Below are 16,933 nucleotides of genomic sequence, written 5' to 3'. Positions count from 1 at the left end.
TGAGATAATTGCTCCGAATTAGTAGTATTAACAGTTAGAGTGAAATTTTGAACAGTAGGATCAACTTCTTTTTGTACAGAAAATTGATAAGAAAACTTATTGTCTTGAACTTTTAAAGCTGAATTAGTTGATTCAGATAATCCGGACAAAATTACATTTTCAGATTTTGATATATTAATTGCATTTAACTCTTTACTAGTAGAAATAATTTTTTCAATTGAGAAAGAACGATTTTTATTTTCTCTATGGCGCTGAACTTTATCTTTATTATCTTTACATTTTCGCTCAAATAAAGTGCTATGATAATTACTTTTAGGTCTTCCACGTTGCCTGGATACCAATAAATTAGAAGTATTGATAGTTAAGGAAAGATTTGAAGAATTAGATGTAATTTCTTTATGTTCTGTAATATCGTTTACTACTTCTGATTCACTATTGGCTGAAATGAATCTTTCCATTGATAAAACATTCTTTTTTACTTTCTCTCTTTTTCGTTGCACTTTATCTCTGTTAGATTTTCGCTTCCGATCGATTTGAGTACCACAAAAAATATTTTTAGGACGCCCACGTTGAGACAATTTCTCTGAATTAGAAGCATTGATAGATAGAGTAATGTTTTGAACAGTAAGATTAACTTCTTTTTGTTCCGGAAAATGAGATAAAAAGCCTGTTTGAAGTATATTATTATATAAATGTGAACGCATCGAGTCAATGTCATATTTTATTTCATTAGGATTTTTTCCTAATGCTATAGATGTTGCGTTTGCTATTGCAAATAACCCACATTCAATTGTGTCAATTTGTCTCTGTACAGGAATAAATATCACAGGTGGTTTATAAGGAAATAGCACATCTAAACAGCGAATCACAAATGGAGTCAAAGTACTATAGTAACTATCATAAACTCGTAGTTCTCCATTTATAAAATATATACATAACCAGTGCCCTACTTCATCTGTAGTTTTTAAAACATTTTCACTACCTTCCCGGAATATTATTTGTAAATGTTGTTCATTTGGTAAAATAGGACTTACGTCACATTGAAGACTTGGTTCTATTAATTGAAAAACGTTTACTGGTTTAAAATGAGAATTTCTCTGGAGAATATTATGAAATTCGTTTATACAATCATCTTCCAGATATCTATATTTATTTAAGACGTACGAAAATGTACCATTTTTGGTGTTCTCCATTTTTTTGGCACTAATGAACTAGTCCAAAAAATTGACAGTGGCCTACCTGGACAATGGTCCGACCTCGACTACACTCTCCTACAATAAAAATTAATGTCTAAGAAAAAATAACATTGATGGAAATAATAAACAGCTTATTTAGCAATTTTGAATAAAAAACTGTTTTAAAAAGACATTAATGAGTTTCAACAGGAAATATTACTTTTTGTAAAAATTTTAATTAAATAAATATTTTATTAATTTTTAATAAAAAAAAATTTATATTGACAGAAATAATAATACTAAAAAGTTTATGTATAGATAATTTAGAATAATTTATAATAAAGATTTTTTTTAAAGAAATAATAAATTCCAACACAAAATAATATTTTTGGTTAAATTTTGATTAAATAAATGTTTTTTTAATTTTCAATGAAAAAAATTTATATTGACAGAAATAATAATAAAAAGTTTATAGGTACTAAAGATAATTTTGAATAAAAATTTGATTTTAAAAAGCATTAATACATTTCAACAGGAAATATTACTTTTTATGAAAATTTTAATTTAATAAAAATTTATTTAATTTTCAATAAAAAGAAATTTGTACATATTGACAGAAATAATAATAATAAAAAGTTTATGTAAAGATAATTTAGAATAATTTAGAATAAAGATTTATTTTAAAGAAACAATAAATTCCAACACAAAATAATATTTTTGGTTAAATTTTGATTAAATAAATGTTTTTTTAATTTTCAATAAAAAAATGTATATTTACAGAAATAATAATAAAAATTTTTTATTTATAAAAATTTAATTTAAAAAAAAATAAATTTCAACAGGAAATATTACTTTTTGTAAAAATTTTAATATAATAAAATAATATAATATATATATATATAAATAATAATATATATATAATATAATATATTATATATATAATATATTATATATTATATATATATTACTAGGGGGGCTTCGCCCCCCTGCGCGCTTCGCGCGCCAACCCCCTATTTTTTTTACTTTTTTATAATTTCTAAATTCTACATTCTTCTTTGAACTTGCTTCTTTGAATTAATAGCATTGATTAATATTAGTTTTAATAGCATTAAATATTAATATTGGTTTTTAGCCAACTTCATTGAAATTAAATATAAGTTAAAATTTATTTAATTTAAGTTAATTTAAGTTAAAACAATTATATTTTTAGATTTCAATGAATTTGTTTCCAAGATACACTACGGGGAAGTAACCAAATTCGTATCTCAAAATCTAAATAAAAATAATTAGTTTTGCTGTATACATAGCTTATAAAAAATTATTTATGTTGAAGAATAAAAATATATTTATGGTTTGATATATTAGGATTATAAAAATATCTCATTTATTCGTCAAATATATTACGATATATTAAATCAACAATTTGGAATAAGCATATAAATTATTCAAAAATTTCGGTCCATACGATATTATTGATATCTTTTTGATGTTCCTGATCATTATCGTCAGAACATTCAATAAATAAATTGTTAGGATCTGTGCATCTTGATAAAGCAACATATAATTGGCCATGAGAAAATAAAGGTTTATTGAATAAAATACCCAATTTTTGAAAACTTTGACCTTGTGATTTATTAATTGTTATTGCAAAAGCCAAAACTATAGGAAACTGTCTTCGGAACAAAATAAATGGTAAATTTGAATTCTCCCCGGAATCTAAAATTATCCTTGGAACAAATGCAGTGGTACCTTCTTTACTTCCCGTTATTATCAAAACTTTTATATTAAATTTATGTAATTCCAAAATTTTTAATCGGGTACCATTGCATAATCCATCATTTATACTTATGTTTCTTATCAACATTACGATTGCCCCAATTTTTAAAATTAATTTATGTACAGGTAAGCCAGGAATTTTTAAGGAATTTAAATATTCATTCGGAAAATTTAATTGCACACTTTCATCACTTAGATCCATTCCTTTATTTTTTACATAATCAATACTATAATAAATTTTTTCTTTTTCAGAAATTTTTTTCAATATTTTATTATTTAATTTAATAATGTCATCATTATGACATGCCAGGATTGCAAATTTTGAAACATCATCTTTCAAGGTAATTTTGGAACCAAAAATTTTTGTGCAAACATCATCAGTTTTCCATTCTTTGGGTACAAAAAATGGATTTATTTTCCCTTCCCCAATTTTTAAAAGAAATTTTGAAAATTTTGTATTACACGTTCTCATATTTTTTTTAACTTGAAAATTATGAAGTCTTTCCAAAGATGTGAAAATTTTATTGATTCTTGAACAATTAATTCTCTGCACCCATTTTTTATTACTGGTAGGATTTGTCGAAAATCTCCACCTAATATTATTAATTTTCCTGCAAAGGGTATATTTTCAATGTGACAACAATCTCTTAACGTTTTATCAACTATGTCCAAAGCTTTTTTTGGAATCATAGAAGCTTCGTCCCAGATTATAACGTCACATTCTCTTAATTTACATTTGTCAGATTTTAATTTTAAAAATGTTGTTTCAATATTTGTTAAATCTAGTGGTAATCGAAAAGTTCTGTGGCTTGTCATACCACCAGGTAACAAAATTGATGCAATTCCTGTCCATGCCATTGACAAAACATTTTTTCCAATTGAAAGAAAATAGTAAATTAAGGTTTTGTATAAAAAAGTTTTTCCTGTACCTCCAGGTCCATCAATAAATATCAATTTATAATTTCCTTTAGTTATATTTTCAAAAATTAAATTTTGATCTTTATTTAACAAACTTAAATATTTTAAAAAAACTTCTTTATTTTGTTTCATAAATAATATTTTTTCTTCCATACTGATAATGAATTCTAATTTATTGAAGAAAATTCTTCTTCAAAATTTAATTTAAATTTAAATTTAAATTTTTACAATTCAAATAAAAAATTTTATTTTATTGAAGAAAATTCTTCTGCAAAATTTAATTGCCAAAGAAAGTTCAAATTTCAACGATGGGAATATGAGTTATGAATTATTGTTACACAATTTTACAAAATATAACACGTTTGGAACTTTCGAAATTTTAAAAGAACAAAAAGAAATTAAAGAAACTCCATTTACTAAAGAAAGTATTTTAGAAAATACTGGATTCGTTAGTAAGTTTTCTAAATCATTACAATTGACATTTTATAAACTTCTTTAAATGTAAAACTTACATTTTACATTTCTTAAAATACTTAATTTATTTAATTATAATTAAAAATAGAAATTGAAGGATACTTAAGAGATGAATTTATTCCCATTAAAATAAATTCTCATCAATACGTTGGAAGTTTTACAAATGGAGAAAACAAAATCATTATAAATATTAAAAATTTCTCTGTAAATTCAAATTTCGTTCAAGGACAAAAATTGGAAATTATTGGTCAATTATTTAAAAATGGTATACTTTAAGCATTGAATTAAATATACTTAAATAATGATAAAGTATTCGTAAATATATAATTTAATATCCAGATGACAATAGTATTGGAATACAACTACAAAATAATAGTCAAATTAAGATTCTAAAAGAGATATCAGCAGATATAGAATTTCTGATAAATGGAGGAGAATTAATTTACGCAAATAAGAAAAATACAGAATAATAAGTATTTTCTTTATTGATATGTATTTATAAATAATGATAAAAATTTATATACATTTTTTAGGTTTCATAGATTTTCAAACTTTTTGGTAAAATTTTCTTCATTCTGTTCTATAAAATTTTTTACAAATTTTACTAATCCTTTTTTACAGATTTTGAGATGCGATTTTGGTTACTTCCACGTAGTGCATCTTGGAAACAATTTCATTAAAAAATTTTTTTTAAATAAGTTGATATAAATTTTTCTGTAATGTTGAACATTTAATTACATTTTAATGAAATTGGCTAAAAACCAAAACATTAATTTATATTTCTTACACAATGGTTTTTAGGTGAAAAAACCCCATCATCATCTTCTAACCTTTGACAATAATTTGACCGTTGACCTAATCTTGACAGAATTTTGAGAAGCGGTTAAATAGGGAAAGCGGAGGGTTATATAAGGGAAATGAGGGAAGAGGGGGGTGGTATAAAGGGTAATAAGGGAAATGGAGAAGAGGGGGCCATGTAAGAAGGGTGTAAAGAGGGGTGGTAGATAGGGGGTATATGAGAAGGGGGTAAATATGGGATTGTAGAATGGGGGTAAAAAGAGGGAGAGGGGGTATAGAGGGGTAAAGAGGGTGAGAGGGGGTAAATAGGTAGTAAAGGGGGGAGAGGGGGGTTAGAATTGGGTAAAAGGCGGAGAGGGGTAAAGAGGGTGAGAGGGGGTAAGGAAGATAGAAAGGGAGAGGGGGTTAAAAAATTTCTGAATGGGGTAAAAGGCGGAGAGGGGGTAAAGAGGGTGAGAGGGGGTAAGGGGGAGGGGGTAAAGGGGGAGGGGGGGGGGATAGAAACTTTCTGAAACAGCGGCGGCGATATGATTTTATATTAATAGGGATAGATATATATATATATATATATATATATATATATATATATATATATATATATATATATATATATATATATATATATATATATATATATATATATATATATATATATATATATATATATATATATATAATATATATATATTATATTATTTTAATATAATATTTTTGGTTAAATTTTGATTTAATAATTTTTTTTTAATTTTCAATAAAAAAAATTAATATTGCCAGAAATAATAATAAAAAGTTTATAGTAAAGATATTTTTAAATAAAAATTTGATTTTAAAAAACATTAATAGATTTCAACAGAAAATATTACTTTTTGTAAAAATTTTAATTAAATAAATATTTTTTAAATTTTCAATAAAAAGAAATTTATATTTACAGAAATAATAATAATTAAAAGTTTATGTAAAGATAATTCAGAATAAAAATTTTTTTTAAAGAAACAATAAATTCCAACACAATATAATATTTTTGGTTAAATTTTGATTAAATAATTTTTTTTTAATTTTCAATAAAAAAAATTAATATTGCCAGAAATAATAATAAAAAGTTTATAGTAAAGATATTTTTGAATAAAAATTTGATTTTAAAAAACATTAATAGATTTCAACAGAAAATATTACTTTTTGTAAAAATTTTAATTAAATAAATATTTTTTAAATTTTCAATAAAAAGAAATTTATATTTACAGAAATAATAATAATTAAAAGTTTATGTAAAGATAATTCAGAATAAAAATTTTTTTTAAAGAAACAATAAATTCCAACACAAAATAATATTTTTGGTTAAATTTTGATTAAATAAATGTTTTTTTTATTTTCAATAAAAAAAATTTATATTGCCAGAAATAATAATAAAAAGTTTATAGTAAAGATATTTTTGAATAAAAATTTGATTTTAAAAAACATTAATAGATTTCAACAGAAAATATTACTTTTTGTAAAAATTTTAATTAAATAAATATTTTTTAAATTTTTAATAAAAAGAAATTTATATTTACAGAAATAATAATAATAATTAAAAGTTTATGTAAAGATAATTTAGAATAAAAATTTTTTTTAAAGAAACAATAAATGTCAACACAAAATAATATTTTTGGTTAAATTTTAATTACATAAATGTTTTTTTAATTTTCAATAAAAAAAATTTATATTGCCAGAGATAATAATAAAAAGTATATAGTAATGATAATGTAGAATAAAAAATTTTTTAAAGAAAAAATAAATTCCAACACATAATAATATTTTTGGTTAAATTTTGATTAAATAAATGTTTTTATAATTTTTAATAAAAAAAAATTTATATTGCCAGAAATAATAATAAAAAGTTTATAGTAAAGATAATTTTTAATAAAAAATTGTTTTAAAAAACATTAATACATTTCAACAGTAAAATAATATAATTTAGTAAAACATGTTTCAAGCAATTGATTAAAATGTAATATTACATACTATTAAGCGTATCTTCTTTCCAAAGTTTTATCACAAACTTTTTTAATATAGTTTTATTCTATATTATTTTATTTTTTTGAAGTGATGTTTATTAATTTGCGATTGTTGATTATCAAGAATGTATCAATTATTGATTATATGAAATCAATGGTTATATGACACTTTTTCAAATATTTCTCTTAGTTCAACTTGAAGTTGGCGTAAAAAAATTGAAATCTCGAAAATACAATTTTTTCATAACAATATTTTTTATGAAATTTACACGTAAAAATAAATATAAATGCCCAATGCCAATATCCACTCAATTAAAAATTTATGAGAATTAGCATAGGTATAATTATTAGGAACAAATTATAAAAAAAAGAATATATGTTTTCGCAAAAATCACAATAAAGATTAATTCTAATATTTCTTATTTTTTCTAAAATCTACATGTGAAAACACATAAGTGTACCAATTTTCATCTCTCTATGTAAAAAACGGTGAGCGCTAGGGTAAAATACACGCTTATTTGAAATTTTTTTTTAAAAATTTGAGTTTTTCGCTAAAAAAAATTTTAAAATCAAATCCGATCATGTTTGCTATATTTTTTCTAAAATATGCAAATGAAAATATATAAAATAAAAAAAAATGCAGTCCAATAGATCAAAATTTGTGAAAACCAAGGGGGGTACACACTTTTTTTCTAAATCAAAAAAAAAAATTTCAGTTTTTCGTAAAAAAAAAGTATGAAGATGAACTCCAATAATTTTTTGTGTATGTTGGTTGAAAACTACACGAAAAAATAAATAAAAATGTATAAGGGCGATCCACTAGATTAAGAATTGCGAGAACCAGCAAGGGTTAAATTATTTTCGAGCTTGCAAAAAGAGATTTCAGTTTTTCGATGAAAACACAATGAATATCAATTCTAAACACTTCCGCTATATTTTTCCTGTAATCTACGCGTAAAAATACGTAAGTGTACCAATTTTCATCTCTTCAGGTAAAAAACTGTGGGCGCTATAGTAAATAACACGCATTTTTGACGAAATTTTTAAAAACTTTGACTTTTTCACTGAAAAAAAATATGAAGATAAAATTCAATCATGTTCGGTGTATTTTTCCTGAAATCTACATATGAAAATTCATAAAATAAGCAAAAATATAGTCAAATAGGCCAAGAATTGTGAAAACCAAAGGGGGAGTACACACTTTTTTTTCTAAAACGAAAAAAAATTTTAGTTTTTCGAAAAAAAAATATGAAGATGAACTCCAATAATTTTCTCTGTATGTTTGTTGAAATCTACACGAAAAAATAAATAAAAATGTATAACGCCAGTCCACTAGACTAAGAATTGAGAGAACTAGCATAGGTATAATTATTATCGAAAATTGAAAAAAAAAATTTAGGTTTTCGCTCAAAACGCAATGAAGATCAATTCTAATCATTTCCACTATATTTTTCCTGTAATCTACACGTGAAAATACAAAAGTGTACCAATTTTCACCTCTTTAGGTAAAAAACTGTGAGTGCTAGGGTGAAATAAACGCTTTTTTGACGAAATTTTTAAAAACTTTAAGTTTTTCGATGAAAAAAATATGAAGATCAAATCCAATCAGGTTCGCTATATTTTTCCTGAAAACTACTGACGAAAATACATAAAATAAGCAAAACTGCAGTCCAATAGGCCAAGAATTGTGAAAACCAAGGGGGGGGTACACACTTTTTTTTTTAAAACGAAAATTTTTTTTAGTTTTTCGCAAAAAAAAATATGAAGATGAATTCCAATAATTTTTTCTGTATGTTTTTTGAAATCTACACGAAAAAATAAATAAAAATGTATAGCGACAGTCCACTAGATTAAGAATTGAGAGAACCAGCAACGGTTAAAGAATTTTCGAGCTTTCAAAAAGAGATTTTAGTTTTTCGATGAAAACACCATGAAGATCAATTCTAATCACTTCCGCTATATTTTTCCTGTAATCTATGCGTAAAAACGAATAAGTTTGCCAATTTTCAGCTCTTTAGATAAAAAACTGTGGGCGCCAGGGGGGGGGTACATGCATTTTTTTCGAAATTTTCAAAATTTTCGAGTTTTTCGATGAAAACACTATGAAGATCAATACCAAATATGTTCGCTATATTTTTCCTGTAATCCATTTTTGAAAATACATATGCATACCAATTTTCATCTTTCTAGGTAAAAAACTGTGAGTGCTAGGGGGGGGGTACATGCCTTTTTTTGCGAAAAATGGCCAAAATTTGATGTTTTTCGTCGAAAACTCTATGAAGATCAATCCCAATAACGTTCGCTATATTTTTCCTGTAATCTACGCGTGAAAATACATACGTGTACCAATTTTTAGCTCTCTAGGTGTAAAACTGTGAGTTCTAGGGGGGGGGTACATGGTCATTTTTGTAACCGTTCCAATAGGGTTCCTACCGGGTACGGAACCCTAAAAAGGCTTATTTTGTAATAATTAATCACTAATAAATATTAAAAAATTGTACATAATAAGCTTGAAATATGCAATTATTTATTTTTTGTACTTACCGTAACATACAACTCAATTTATTTCAAAAAATAACAAAAATCACCCAATGATAAACTGACAGGATTTGCACTTTACACAAATGAAACATTAATTTTTTAATAATTATAACTAAATTTATTACAAAAATTATTTAAATTTAAATATATGATTCATTATACTTAAGTATGTTTCTTACAATTTATAACAGATAACAGTTGTCATTTATTTGAATTTTAATAAAGACGTTTTAACCATAATCTGATATTAGAAAAGAAATTACAAAAAATTAAAACATTTTATTTTATTTTGTTAAGTTACTTACCTTCTACAATAATAAGTCCACTCGTCAAATAAATGTATTATTGCTGAAAATAAGCTATATTGAACAATTACGAAAATAGTAGTGTCATCTGTTTTATTTGTTATGAATTAATTCTAGAGATATATTGCAAGTCGGTAATAAATTTAGTAATGAATTACCACTTTGGCGCTACCATCTATTTCTACTGTTCCACTGACAGTTCCTTCACGTTTTATTCATACACTTCACAATTTATATTATTTTTACAAAAAAAATAATATAATTATAGAAAGTGAATTTATCATTCGGCAGTTAAATATTAAGAAGAAAGAAGCTATCAATTATCCGAATCAAATTTTTACTAAATAAATTAAATATCTTAAATAAATCTCTATAAGCTCTTAGATTTCATATGTATCGACAGCACAGCTGCCCGAATACAGAAACCTGCTTAATCTGAAAAATATTTTCGAAATTAATTCATAATTTCAAAATTATCAAAGAATCCAGAAAAAACAGTAGCATGGTGGGATACGAGCCCACGACCTTTCTATTGCCGGTAGACTGCTCTGACCACTGAGCTACATGCACCCCGAGATTCTTTGAAATTCTTTGACATATACTATCCCTTCCTACGTTATTTTAATGATAACGTAGGAAGTTTCTTAAAGATGGTAAGCCTAGTATTTCAATTCATAGGCAATTATAATTATAGAAAGTGAATTTATCATTCGGCAGTTAAATATTAAGAAGAAAGAAGCTATCAATTATCCGAATCAAATTTTTACTAAATAAATTAAATATCTTAAGTAAATCTCTATAAGCTCTTAGATTTCATATGTATCGAAAGCACAGCTGCCGAATACAGAAACCTGCTTAATCTGAAAAATATTTTCGAAATTAATTCATAATTTCAAAATTATCAAAGAATCCAGAAAAAACGGTAGCATGGTGGGATACGAGCCCACGACCTTTCTATTGCCGGTAGACTGCTCTGACCACTGAGCTACATGCACCCCGAGATTCTCCGAATTCTTTGACATATACTATACCCAGTAAAAAAAATTCGATACACGGACCGCGGAGTTCGTATACGAGCTCGGTAGCTCGTATGAGAAATATGAGAAAACTCTCATACGAGCCTTTTCCGTAATGAGAAGTGTATAGATGCTTGTATACGAGGTGACTTTTAAAGCATTTTTATTAATGTAACACTATTTTACACGGAGAGAGATTCTGTTTTAATATTTCGTATTATTATATTAGTATTTAGTAAAACCGATTGCAATTTGGGGAAATCATGTACATTTATGAATTAATATTACCATTTTTAAGAAAGTTTATAATCAAATTATTACTTTGTATTATTCTGAAGTAATAGAAATTGAAATAGTCAATAAGAAGTTGTAATATTATAAGTAAGAAAGTATGCAATAGTAAAAAGTATTAACAGATGATTATACTAAATACTATCGAAGAATTACATAAGTTGTTAATTTAGTTATGAATAGTATTATCGACTATAATAAAAATTATGACCAGCCTAGTAGCAGGCCATAGCAGGCTATGGGCTGACGTCAGGCTGACGTAGAGCGGTTACGAAGCTGTCCGAGATTAGCCGAATATTTCAGTCGAGCAGTTCCGAAATTATCCGAGTCAAACCTCGTGGCAACATGTGCACGTTGTGTTTACCCCAAAATATTTTAATTTGATGTGTCAAAATGTGTCGGAATTGGGTGAACAATTTTATTTTGTTCATTCAATAATTTTAATCGACAATGAAGATTTCCTAATTGTAGTAAAAGGCATAGTCCATTGTCTTTTAAATGAGCATTTGAGAGCATTCAAAATTTACACGGAAAAAAATTAATCTCTAAATTAGAGATTTAATATGAGATTTAGGCATAAACTATCACTGGAATCGGATGTGTGATTTGAACAGATCTCTAAAACTGAAATTTAGAGTTATATCTAATCCGCATATATTATCAGTGTGAAGAATCCGTATTTTTATGCCTGAAAATGATATTAGAAATCTCAAATTTTATGATTTATCACAATTTAGAGTGAGAATTATTCAAAGAATGTATATTTTTCTTTTAGTATGAACTTATAAACAAATCCATTGACAATCATAAAAAATTGGACATTTTTTGAAGATAATATGAATTTTTTATTATTTCATTTCTTTATTTGAATCAAATTATCTCAACATTACACAATATAAACATTCTTTTTCTATTTCTTAATAAAAAAACATGGTTTGGTACAACTTTCAATATAGGTTAGGTTTTCAAGTGTCAAACGAAAGTTTAACCTGAAAATACTAATAAATAAAAATATGTCCCACACGTGATAACGCGAAAAACATTCGTAAAATATGGAAAGTGAAAACTGGGAATGAAACTGCATTTAAAATATAAAATTAATACTTAAATAATTAAAATGGTTTAAATATTCTTTGACAATGATGAACTTAAAACGCAATGTAATTCACATCAGATAAGTTGTGAAATTAACAAATCTCTAAATCAGAGATGTGAATTTAATTGTGACTATAATGTCTATTTTAGACATACTTACATTCCATTGGATTTCAAATTAATATTATTTCAAGTTTAGATATTAATTTTTTTCCGTGTACGAAAATGAATTAGGACATTGGAAGGTATTTAAAAAAAATGATTTAAGATATGCTGCATTTTCTTATGCCAATAAATAAAATGATGGGTTTTTTTATATAACGAAAAATTGGATATAATTTCAATAGAAATCATTTTCCAGAAACAAACAATTTTAAAAACAGTATTATGATAAACATTTCTGAATAAAATTTTGACCCAGCATACAAAAGTATGTATTTATAATGTAAAATAAATTAAGAACTTTTTTAAACAAAATATGGAGAAAATGTCACTTTCTCACAAGTTCAGAAAATTTCTCGAGTTTAGTATATAAGGAAGTTGAGAACTGTATCTCCCAATGTACAGCGTGCGTGCGTTATTGCGTTTATTTGTATTTAAGTTAAGTTTATATGTATGCGTATATAGGTTTTAACATAGATCTCCGAAATTGTATATATATAGTTTGTGTTTGTATAGTATGATGTATAGTATGATGCTTGCGTTAGCTCATTGGTGTGTGTGCGAAATACTTTCGAAACGATAATTCTATCCTCCTCCTTCCTACGTCTTTTTATTTCCTGTCCTTTTCGACTCACTCATAATTTTTAGTATTGACTATATTAAAGATTGAAATATGTATTTTATTCTAAAATTTAAAAGAACTATTTCAATTTTTCTTATTCTTTCGATACTTACACGGACTGCGATTTTAATATAGTCATTTTTAAAAATTATAATTCTTTTATTAAATTGTATTACAATTTTATTAATTTTTGTAAAATATATCAAGGGCTGCCTACTAATATGCACAATATTAATTTTTAATATAAAACACGATTTCTCTAAATTGAAAAAGAATATATTAAATTCTATTGCCAATTTTAACAAATATTAATACAAAATCTCTCTCCGTGTAAAGTAAATGTAGATAATAGAAATGAATTTTCAAAGTAAAACAAAGCTAAATTTATAAGGGAAATGAAGTTTTAAGAAAAAAAGGATAATTTTGTTCAAAAAATTTATTCACACTGAAAAAAGGTTAGAATTTGATAATTCCTTGTTAATCTAACTTACCGACATTAGATATTTCTCGTATACGGTAAGCAGATTTTGTATTAAATTTAATTATTTTATATAAGAACATTTATATAATAAACTAGCTGTCGTACCCGTCTTCGACGGGTTTCAGTTTCTTCTAATACATTAAATAGCGTGTGTCTACCAGTCTCGAAAAATGGGAAATAGCGGAGAATTTAATTTGACCGGAATAAATAATAATTAGCTACCATTAACTATTTCATTAGATAAATATTACTATTTTAAATCAGTGATTGACTTTTTATCATCAAATAATTTATTTTTAATGAATTAAAATGCAGAGAACAATGTTTGTCAATTATTTGTAGAAATTTAATTATTGTATTATAAGTTAATCCAAAATTTTCACCAGTTTTTGGAGTTACAATGAAGTCAAATTCGAACTAATTGTATCAGCTGGGAGTATAATAAATTATGGATTTATAGTAAACAAAATTTACAACATAACTACTTTTTAAATATCCAAACAAAATTTCCATCCACAATTAATTGTATCATAATTGCTAAAATCTAAAATAAGACCTATATTGCAGGCTGAATTCACCCGATTTCCCGATTAAATTAAATTCCTGCATATTTCCCGTTTTTTCCAGTTGGTAGAACCCCTGTTAAAAGTATTAGTAAAAACAAAAACCCGTCGAAGAGTATTTTCATAAAATAAGTGAATTTTTGTAGCCACTTGTAGATTTATTTAATGTTAATTCTTCTCAAGAAAATTTATATTTGATGAGAAAAGATACACCTGTAAAAATTTGGACAAAGCTGGGAAAAACCGGATAGTTTGTTAAACAAAAATAATAATAGACACCTTGTTTAACTTTTGCCTTTACATAATGCTCAAAACATCCCTAAAAGTTAAATCAAGAATTAAAATAACAAAACTTTTTACTATTTAAGTTTTTTCCCAGTAGCATAATGCAAGTATCTTATCACAGAGGTATTCTTGAATTTCCACAATATCAATTTTATCATAAAAAATCTCCATTTTTAATATTTTCGAAATTTTTGCAATTGAAAATTGTTGATTAATTGGATAAACAAATAATTCTAAATTCCATTATTGTGAAGTCAAAAGTTTATCAGAGACCCCAAAAATACTACTGAATTAAGCTTGATAGTAATTGGTCTGTCAATTATAATTTTTCAATTTTTTTATATTAAAAACATTTTTATACTTATACTTCCATCTTATAGTTACAGGACAGTATTTTTTTCAAAATTATGCTAAAATATGACAAAATAACATGTAATATTTAATTACTGAAAGTTTAAAAGATATACAATAAAAAATATAAAATTTGGAAATTTTCAATTTTTTTAATTTTTTGAAAAAATTGAATACCTCCCGTTCTAATTAATATGTTTAAAATCTGTAAATTTATTGTTTATATATATCTTATAAAAGTTATAACTGATTAATTTACAGCAATCTGTCAAAATTTAAAAAAAAAATTTCGAATTTTTTGGAAAATTTATAATTTTTTTTCATATTAATATTATTTTTTAATTCAATTTATTGTTATATATCTTTATAATCATTTGAATTATTAATAAATTAAAAATGTATGCCAATCTGCAAAAATTAAAAAAAAAAATTTTTTGAAAAATTCATAACTTTTGTTTAGCTCAATATTTTTTCATCAAATATAGCTAATATTTTAAGTTAGACCAATATCTAAAAGATTGCCAAATTTTACTTCAATCGGTCAAGACGTTTTGAAGTTATACGCGAACAAAATTTTGCGGACATACATACATACATACATACAGACAGGAAATTTTCTATTACCATTTTTGGATTCTCCGTTGTTCAAATAAATAAATTATGCTATTAAAAATTAATTTCGTGCAATGTACAGACAAAAGTCTGATTTTATTAATATAGATAAATAATAATATATTATTAATTAGTAATGAAAAAAACTTATTTATTCTACCGCCAATACAAAATCTGCTTACCGTATACGAGAAATATCTAATGTCGGTAAGTTAGATTAACAAGGAATTATCAAATTCTAACCTTTTTTCAGTGTGAATAAATTTTTTGAACAAAATTATCCTTTTTTTCTTAAAACTTCATTTCCCTTATAAATTTAGCTTTGTTTTACTTTGAAAATTCATTTCTATTATCTACATTTACTTTAAAATAGTGTTACATTAATAAAAATGCTTTAAAACTCACCTTGTATACAAGCATCTATACACTTCTCATTACGGAAAAGGCTCGTATGAGAGTTTTCTCATATTTCTCATACGAGCTACCGAGCTCGTATACGAACTCCGGGGTCCGTGTATCGAATTTTTTTTACTGGGTATCCCTTCCTACGTTATTTTAATGATAACGTAGGAAGTTTCTTAAAGATGGTAAGCCTAGTATTTCAATTCATAGGCAATTATAATTATAGAAAATCTACCGGCAATAGAAAGGTCGTGGGCTCGTATCCCACCATGCTACCGTTTTTTTCTGAGTTCTTTGATAATTTTGAAATTATTAATTAATTTCGAAAATATTTTCCAGATTAAGCAGGTTTCTGTATTCGGGCAGCTGTGCTGTCGATACATATGAAATCTAAGAGCTTATAGAGATTTATTTAAGATATTTAATTTATTTAGTAAAAATTTGATTCGGATAATTGATAGCTTCTTTCTTCTTAATATTTAACTGCCAAATGATAAATTCACTTTCTATAATTATAATTGCCTATGAATTAAAATACTAGGCTTACCATCTTTAAGAAACTTCCTACGTTATCATTAAAATAACGTAGGAAGGGATAGTATATGTCAAAGAATTCGGAGAATCTCGGGGTGCATGTAGCTCAGTGGTCAGAGCAGTCTACCGGCAATAGAAAGGTCGTGGGCTCCTATCCCACCATGCTACCGTTTTTTTTGGATTCTTTAATAATTTTGAAATTATTAATTAATTTCAAAAATATTTTTCAGATTAGGCAGGTTTCTGTATTCGGGCAGCTGTGCTGTCGATACATATGAAATCTAAGAGCTTATAGAGATTTATTTAAGATATTTAATTTATTTAGTAAAAATTTGATTCGGATAATTGATAGCTACTTTCTTCTTAATATTTAACTGCCGAATGATAAATTCACTTTCTATAATTATAATTGCCTATGAATTGAAATACTAGGCTTACCATCTTTAAGAAACTTCCTACGTTTTCATTAAAGTAACGTAGGAAGGGATTGAAGCAAATCGTGGGATTGAATACGGCCAAGACTATTAAAGTATTGATT

Source organism: Leptopilina heterotoma, unplaced genomic scaffold, assembly GCF_015476425.1.
Source record: "Leptopilina heterotoma isolate Lh14 unplaced genomic scaffold, ASM1547642v1 Lhet_302, whole genome shotgun sequence".
Classification (NCBI taxonomy): Eukaryota; Metazoa; Arthropoda; class Insecta; order Hymenoptera; family Figitidae; genus Leptopilina; species Leptopilina heterotoma.
The sequence above is the reverse complement of the archived record's forward strand: the minus strand, read 5'-3'. Positions refer to the sequence as shown.